Raw genomic sequence first — 8,899 nt, 5'->3', positions numbered from 1 at the left:
TGTTGGACCACAACTCCCATCAGCCTCAGCCAGCCTGGCTGAGGCTGATGGGAGTTGTGGTCCAACAACATCTGGAGGCACATCGGTTGGGAAAGGCATATGAGGGTGTTCAGTTTCCATGGGCTAGAGGCCATGGGGGCTCCCAGACGGGAGGGTGGGGGCTTAATGTTGCAAAAGGGCCGTTCAAATATAGCAACAGTCTGTTTATTTGTTTATGTAAACTCTTTATTTACCGCTTTGTTGCAACAGTTTCAAAGTGGTGTACATGTAGATGAATAAAGGCACTTTTAAACTTATGAAATGACTTTAAATGCCTCTGGAACAGAAAGGTCTTCATTAAGTGTTGGGGCGGCCGGTCCATATAGGCAAACTAGGTAGTCACCTAGGGTGCCAAGTTAAGGGGGGGCATCAAATTCGAGGGGGGAAGAAGAAATTAAAAAATACAAATAAAATATTGAAGATGTCATTATTTCAATTCTGTGTAGCACTAATGAGGTCACTGTCAGTGCAAACAATTCTGCTTGCCTGACAGAGCAATCTCCCCTCTACTCCCCCCCCCGTGCTCTATAAGGCCAATTTGAGGGGGGCACAAGGGGAGAAGGGTGGAAGCCACGTTCTGCTAGCGGGAATCCTTGTGATGGCTGCTACTAGCAGGATGGTTAGTCTAATCTGTCATTATTTCAATTCCAGCATACATACAGAGGGAATATGAATTATAATGAAAATGAAATGGACTGTCTTCAAGTCAATTCTGACTTAAGGCGACCCTATGAATAGGGTGTTCATGGTAAGCGGTATTCAGAGGGGGTTTGCCATTGCCTTCCTCTGAGGCTGAGAGGCAGTGACTGGCCCAAGGTCACCCAGTGAGCTTCATGGCTGTGTGGGGATTCGAACCCTGGTCTCCCAGGTCATAGTCCAGCACCTTAACCACTACACCACACTGGCTCTCATGAATTATAATAAGGTGGTCCATAAAAGAAAAGTAGCAGTATTAATCAGGGCCTTTTTAAGGGGGGCACAGAGGGCAATTGCCATGGGTGCATGGAGGGGGCCACATGAACATAGGCAATGCTAAATTGTTCCCAGCTCTTTTATTTCCACATCCCACTAACTTGAGCACCGTAAACCTCACGGGGAAAAAAGTCACAAAACAAACCATACTGGTGGCCGTGCCCTTTTGTCATGAGAGCATGAGCAAGAGCGTGGTAAGCCACAGGCACGGCTCAGTTTAGCAGCTCAACCATAGTAAGACTTTAAAATAAAATAAAATTATGGCTTGCCTTTTTTCCTCCAAGGAACTCAAGGCAGTGTACACAATCCTGTTCCTCCTCCCTCTCCATTTTATCCTCACAACAACCTGTGAGTCAGTGGCTGGCCCAAAGTCACCCAGTCAGCTTGACGGCTGAGTGGGGACTCAAACCTGGATTGCCACACTGTAACCTCTATACCAGCCTTCCTCAACCTTTGGGTCTGCAGATGTTGCTGGACTACAACTCCCATCAGCCCCAGCCAGCTTGGACAAATGTCAGGAATGATGGGAATTGTAGTCCAGCCACATCCGGGGACTGCAAGGCTGCACCTAGGCCTCACGCACTACAGGCCCAGAGCCCTCCATTGCAGAGCCTCAAAGCAATGGTGTGCTCACAGAGGCCCACAAGAATGGAGGGCTCCTGGGTCACTGCTCCCTCATAGACTGGGATGGCCACCAGCTTTTCTGAACACTTTTCCTGAGGCCCTCGGCCATTATCCTTGGCCACAGAACCCGCCACAGCTGCTCCCAGCCTCCTCCAATGAGAACACTAATTAGAACTGAGAGAACGGTTCTGATTGGGCGGGACCAGCAGAGAGGACAGAGAGAGTAGTTCTAACTGGACACCCTTAGTTGCAACCGGGGTGTCAGGAGATGAGTGAGTCAGAGGGCGCCGGCTGTTTGTTTGCCTCAGTGGGAGAAGGAAAGGTAAGGAGGAAAACTGAAAAAGGAGGGGAAAATGGGGGCCCAGGGCCTGCGTGGGAGGGAAAGGGGGTGCATGTGGGCGTATGAGCGGTGGTGCATTTTATTTAGAGGGGTTTCGGGAAACGACTTGCTTTCTGTGAAATGGGTGTTATGTTGTGTGGGTTCAAAGGAGGGGCTTTGTCTTTGGGGTGCTTCAGCCTTTTACTAAAGTTCTTTTTATTTATTTGTTTGTTTGTTTATTAGATTTATATCCTGCTCTTTCTCTCACTAGGAGCCCAGGACGGCAAGTTCTTGGGCAAGTTGCTTGTCTTTAGGCCTTGCAGTAATAAATATTGGGAGTGTTCACACCCACCCTCCAGGGCAGCCGTTTCGTGGCTGGCCAGCCCCTGCCCTGTCCGTGGTGGCCGTTTTGTGGCACGGTCTGTGGCACTTCCTCAACATTCCAAAAAGGTGGAGACGCCGTACATAGTTATTCACTTAATTATTGCTTTTACTGTTGAAAAGGCGCCTGTAGAACTCAACCAGCCACCCACCTTGTGACTAAGTCACTGTCTTTGTAACTGTGTGCCTTGAAGAGAGGTGGTTGATAAAAATGGAAGATGTAATGAAGTGTGCTTGTGAAAATAAACTCCCAGGCAGTTTTCCAAACATTTTTATACCTCTATGCGTTCTTTTTCCTTTGCCAGTTTCCGTAGCTGGTGGGGAACATAGTTTCGCAAAGTTAAGATCGGAAAACACACGTCTGCATTCAACAATGATGCAAGAGAGACTTGTTGGGCTTGCCACAATGTCAATAGAACATGAAATAGTTGCAAAATTGGATATAAGTGACTGATTTTTCAAACTTAAAGTAAGGAAAGTCATGTTTTAAGGCAACAGAGTGTTTTTGATTTGGAGTATTTTGTTGTTGTTGTTGTTGTGTGCCTTCAAGTCGATTACGACTTATGGCGACCCTATGAATCAGCGACCTCCAAGAGCATCTGTCGTGAACCGCCCTGTTCAGATCTTGTAAGTTCAGGTCTGTGGCTTCCTTTATGGAATCAATCCATCGGAGTATTTTGTAGTTGCAGGCTAAAATTCATTGAAGAGTTTTCTTTGTTCTTTCTGTATTGCATATGGGGGTAACGGCAGTCTAAGCAGGAAGCATAATGAGTGGTTCTGGATTTGTAACAATAAATATAGTTAACATATTAATGCATTTTTATTTGAAATTGGATGGAAATATAATCTGGCTGTTGTGTACAAATCTATTCTGAAAATTTTGTGTGTCTATTTTATCTGATCTCAGAAACATTGTTTGGACAAGCAGATGGACAAACAATTATGCCTCTGTTTAATATAAATACAGTGTTGTTTTAAAACATTAAGTGAAATTAGGGGCAAAATGTTTCCCAGTTTACCAAAAACCTCAGCCTAGATCTGCTGTTGGAGTTTGGGGTGGTGGTGGCACCGATCACATGGCTCACCAAGGGCACCATTTGTTGGCAGCTAGTGTAGGCCTGGCTCTGCTAAGTGCCAGAAGTTCAACAGGGAGGGGGCCCATCTGATCTCAGCTGGAAGGGAATCCCACGAAACTGGCCTCACAATACTAAACACACAGCTCCTGGTGGATATGAGCTGTGCATTGGAGCCGTGGGGGGCAGCTAACAGTGGTTAAAACCTCAGTGATTAAAACCCCTGAAAACCTCAGTGATTGAGTTGTTAAGGTCTTGTAAATTGGCACAAGAATCTTGAACCTGGCCTGGTAGCGTATGAGCACCAAGTGCAAGCTTTTAAGCACCAAAGTTACATGCTGGTGATAATCTGACCCCATCAACAGTCTAGCCAGAGCATTTTGCACCAGCTGGAGCCCCCAGACCAGGTCCAAGAGTCGCCCCTCGTAGAATGCACTGCAACAATAGAGTCTTGAGGTTACCAGTGCATGACTTTCTGTGGCCAGGCTATCGCTGCCCACCCACAATGTCTCTGTCTTTCCAGGATTCAAGCTCAGTTTATTGGCCCTCATCCAGGCCACCGCTGTGCCTGGACAATGGTCCAGATCATGCATAACCTTTTCCGTCTCAGTTGTTACGGAGGAATAGAGCCTTGTGTCGTCAGCAAACTGATGACACTTCCACCCGGAACTCCTAAAGGGACTTCATAGAGATAGTGAACAGCACTGAGAAGAAACAAAGAAAACACATTTTTAGTTAGTAGCTGTGTTAATTGTTCTAAATATGTTTTTTAATTATTTGTTTTTAAGTATTTTATTGATAATGGTTTGTAAACCGCTTACAGGTTTTTACATTCAAGTGGTATATACATTTTGTTAAATAAATAAAATAAAAATTGCACACCTTAGCACAAGGAACATGGGGCCAAAACACAGCCTTCCAATGCTTCTCTGAACATTACCCTGTAGGTGGGAGCGGAACCACTGTAAAACAGTACCCTTGATACACTTCCTGCTGAGCTGATCCTGGAGGATCCATGGGTAATGGTGTCAAAAGACTGAGAAGCAGAGAGGTACTCCCGCCCCCCCCTCCGGTCCTGCTCTTGATGGAGGTCATCCTTCAGGACAACCAAAGCCGGTTCAGTCCCAGAACCACTGCTGAAACCAGACTGAAATGGATCCATGTGGTCTGTATCCTGCTGCAACTGTTTGGCCACCACTGTTTGTATCACCTTACCCAAGGGGGTATTCATGACTGGGCGGCAGTTATAAACCATATGGTCCAGAGAGGGCTCCTTCAGGAATGGGCGCACTTCCGCCTTTTTAAGGGCAGCAGGCACAACTCCATTGCGTAGAGACACATTTACCACACCCTTGAATTCCACCCAATGGCTGGCTTTCACCTGCCAGGATAGGTAGGGTCAAGAGAGCAAGTAGCATCATTGCAAGGGTCTTGTCCACGTCGTCAGGCCACATAAACTTGAAACCAGCTTCACCTTACTGGATTTTTCCCAGAAAGGGTAAAAAGGGGGGAAAATATGGGCTAGCATTTTGATGCTTATGTTGACATGTGGACTCTGAGAAAAGCTTGCATCCACCCATCTCGCAATAAACATGCATCTGGATGTGCAACACTTCATGCGTCTGATGAAGTGGACTCTGGTCCACAAGAGCTTATGCCACAGTCAATTTTGTTAGTCTTTAAGGTGCCACAAGATGCTTTCTTGCTGCTACTCTGAATTCTTTTGCACACTCAAGCCTATTTAACGGGTGGGGGTCTTGTGGCCTTCCAGATGTTGTTGGACTCTGTCAGGGACAATGGGAGTTATTAGCCCAGGAACAACGAGAGCGTTACAGGTTCCCACCCCTGCTATATAGATAAATACTAAATGCTCAAAAGAACTAAAACTGCATTCATAGAATGGGGCACAATGTTCATGATAGCTCCTTTCCATTCCAGGCGATCAATGCAAGAACTCTGCAACTAAGAAATATCGTCCATTAGTCATGCCGGTTTGGCAGCCTTTTTTTGGCTGAATATCAGGATAACGATGCTTTAAGTAAAGTACTATTAAAAGGAGGACAAAAAAATGATAAAAGGAAAGGGTGTGTGTGGGTACAATATAAATAAACTGGTTCTGACCTCAGGCAATGCTTTGGGCCTTATCTGTAGCTACTATCCACATGGTCCAAACTGTTGAAACTGAGGTAAGAGTCCAATAGCACCCCCCCAGTCCACCTTTGGTAGTTTACAGTTTCACACAAGAAAATGAACTGGTTTTACTGGTTGAACCTTCAACCATAGCTTCCAGTCAAGTCAGGCACCTGTTGCAACAGCCCCTTAGTGATGTAACCGCAAAGTAATGATGGGCAGGTTCTTCATCTGTTTATGAAAAGTGAGTAATCTTAATAATGCCTGAAATAAAAGTTGCACAAAAGAACAGCAGGCTGCTCCCTTCTGTGGTGCCGGCAAGGGGTGGTTGTCCCCATTTGTTATGGACTGAGTCTCTGAGGATTTGTGAACTGAAGGAAATTTTCAGTGTAGGAAATCTGTTAGAAGAAAGTGAGTGAACAATTGGATTAAATTTTTTAGGAAGCAGCCGGCCATTTCAGGGCAGCGCATTTCCTGTTCCTGTGTCCATTCTGGAAGGAGTGGCCTGTGCTGCAGTTGTGGTTATAGTTTATGTTGTTTTATGATTTATAATTGCTTTTGGTTAATTTCATGTACTGTGCACTACCCTGGATCTATTGTGATGGAGGGTGGGCTATAAATAGATTTAATAAGTAAGTAAATAAATAACACACTCTACCAGACAGTAATGTAGTGCAGGGTCCTTTCACGTTAGTCACAGCCACGCTCCCCCTTTTTTTGTTTTGCTGTGGGGTTGAGAATGAGATCCTTGTTAATGCCTTCTCCCACAACAGCAGACATCCCTAGGAGCCAATAGGCATGAAAGTGAGTGTTAGCTATTGAAAAGAGTCTTCTCAGTGGCTTACTCAGCTCCTTTCACTGTGATTGGCTCCAATCAGCAGGAAAGGATGAGGAAGCATGTTAGAAGACTCTTCTAACTGGAGATAGCGGGACCCTGCTCTCAAAAAAGGGGTCCAACTCTCCCCCCCCAGCACCCTGGGCAACTACACCTCTGCTGCCAGACATTTTCAAATTGCAATTACATGTTTCTCCTTTCTGCCAGTGAGCAAAAGCTGGTGCCCGACTCTTTGTGCAGCTGATCTTATCATCCTCGTGACAACTGCACACATCTGTACACATCTGTCCCAGAATGTGCTATCACGTAGGCAGCAGGATTAGACAGATGCTCCCTGTTGGGGGCAATTTGGTTGTTTGTGGGGGCTCATCGGCACTCCAGAATGCTTTATGAGTGAAGGCTACTCTCCAGTCATAAGGTATTGTGCCACCACCTCACTTTCTGAACCCACCTAGCGGGATAATTTTATCACACATCTGTGGTAAAACCTTCCATCACCATTTGGCGGGGTGATACTGCGGAGCTGATTCAAATGACCGGGCAAACTCTGGGCTTCACCCATCAGAGGCAGCTGCAAAATGGCAGCATGGGATGGAGGAGGTCACAACGTGGCTGCTTGGAAGCAGACTCAGCCCCAGTTGCCCGTTTTGCCCCATTAGGAGTCTTATTTGTTGTTTACATTCCTACTCCTGCCTTTCTTTCTTCCTGCTGGCACAAAGTGCAGTTGGTTCTGCTTAAAATAAAATAAATAATCCTAAACTAAAAAAGCGTTGGTGGCCGTGGACTTCTGGTGCAGCTCACCCTTTGACTGGGGTGTGGTGTGTGAGCCACTTGTGGTTCACCCAAGAGCTGAAGTGGCCCTCCGGATGAGGTTGGACCGTCAGCTCCCATCGTGGTCTCAGCTGATGGAGCCCTAAAACACCCATTCTTGGTGTAAACAAAACCTAAAATCTTTACCTGTGCTGTTTGGTTTTATAGCCCCCACCTCTCGCCATTTAGTCAAGCCCATTGACACCACCCGTTTCCATCTTTGGCCACCACCCCCTCTGTAAAGAAACAGGTACAGCATATTATTTTATAATAAACACAAGGGGCTTTGAAGCAAATGCCTTGCCCATCCCCACTAAGGGAATGCCTGTCCCACTCCCTCTCCACCCACTAAGCAATAAGGAGATTTACCCTTCCTGAGTTTATGATGCCACTGCCAGGTTGAGCCAGTTGCTTCTGGTGAAGCAGCGACACCAGGTGGACCTTGGAAGAGGGTTTTCCTGCCTTGTCAGCAACATGGGGGTGATTTGCAGTCCCCCCCCCCGCCTGTGGGTCTCTGAGAAGCAGATGTTGGCTGAGGCAATGGGAGTGAAAGACTTCGTAGCTTCCTTAAGCTATGGCATGTGATAACTGTCTATTACTCAGAATAAGCCCCACCAAATCCCGTGGGGACTGCTTCCTGATCAGCATGTACAGGCTTGCCACCTGAATTGCTTAATTTTAAAGGCTCTAACCAGGGACCCTCAAATTTCCAGACCTGTGGGGAAAAGATCATTCCGCTCCCCCAGCTTATTCACTTCCACATCTTTTTCCAGAATGTGGAATAAGGTGGAGGGATATTTAGTGGACTAGGACCTGAGAGACCAGGATTAAATTTGCCATGAAACTCACGGTGAGACCTTGGGCCACTCTCTATCTCACCGTGAGTTTCATGGCAAGTTTAATCCTGGTCTAACCTACCTCACAGGGCTGCAGTGAGGATAACGTGGCGAAATGGAGAACCATGAGTGCCACCTTGAGCTCCTTGGAAGAAGGGGGGGGGTTTAAAGTAATAGAGAAGAGAGAGAAGGAAGATCTCCAGTATGTTTACCTCCAAAGGTGGGGATGAGGAAGGCTTGGAATAGTACAAGAACAACCCCCAAAATCAATCAAACAAGAATCTGGGACACATTTAATGGAGCTCCTTGGCAAATCCAGTGTGTGGCTGTCTGCTGGGACAGATCCTTGACTGAGATCCTGGAGAGCTGCTGCCCATCAGAGCAGACAATACTGAGGTTGATGGGGCAATGATGGGACTCCACAATAAACCAGACTCTCTTGACAGCAGGAGAAAGTCATGTGGTGTCCTTTCCGTGTTGCTGCTGGCTGGGGTTGGTAGAGCATAACATCTGGAAGGCACCACATTGTTTTACAGAATCTTTACAGAATTTCTCAAAATATATAAATTTGCTTAAGAGGACATAAAATGTACTAAAAGTGTTAAGTAGAATTAAGGCCAAGCATTTGAAGGGTCAAGCTTTACTGCGTCTGAGTTTATGATGCCGTGACGCAGTTGCCTCTCCTGGCAGTGGAGGAACAGGGCAGCTCTTGGAAAGGGAATTTCCCTGCCTCCGTCCGTTGAGTGTGGTAATTTGCCGCTCCCTGCTTGTGATCTTGTGACTGGGAAACAGCTGGTGGCTGAGGCAATGGGAGTGAAAGACTTCGCAGCTTCCTTAAGCGACGCCATGTGATGGGCTGAAAACCATTTGCAAGGAGGGA

At 46.5% G+C, this 8,899-nt stretch overlaps 1 long non-coding RNA gene across 2 annotated transcripts in view; it reads left to right on the top strand.

Moving 5' to 3' along the window:
* The first annotated feature begins 1,639 nt into the window (after positions 1–1,639).
* The window catches only part of LOC133371722 (uncharacterized), a 45,313-nt gene continuing 38,053 nt past the window's right edge, over positions 1,640–8,899 (top strand). Inside the window, exon 1 of one of the 2 annotated variants that reach the window (XR_009759368.1) lies at positions 1,640–1,957. This is a non-coding gene — a long non-coding RNA (uncharacterized LOC133371722). The remainder of the gene's footprint in view (positions 1,958–8,899) is intronic. The other variant, XR_009759367.1, reaches the window with a different exon arrangement.

This window comes from Rhineura floridana, chromosome 17 (genome assembly GCF_030035675.1).
Source record: "Rhineura floridana isolate rRhiFlo1 chromosome 17, rRhiFlo1.hap2, whole genome shotgun sequence".
Classification (NCBI taxonomy): domain Eukaryota; kingdom Metazoa; phylum Chordata; class Lepidosauria; order Squamata; family Rhineuridae; genus Rhineura; species Rhineura floridana.
Note: the sequence above shows the minus strand (reverse complement) of the source record. Positions and strands in the feature narration are given on the sequence as shown.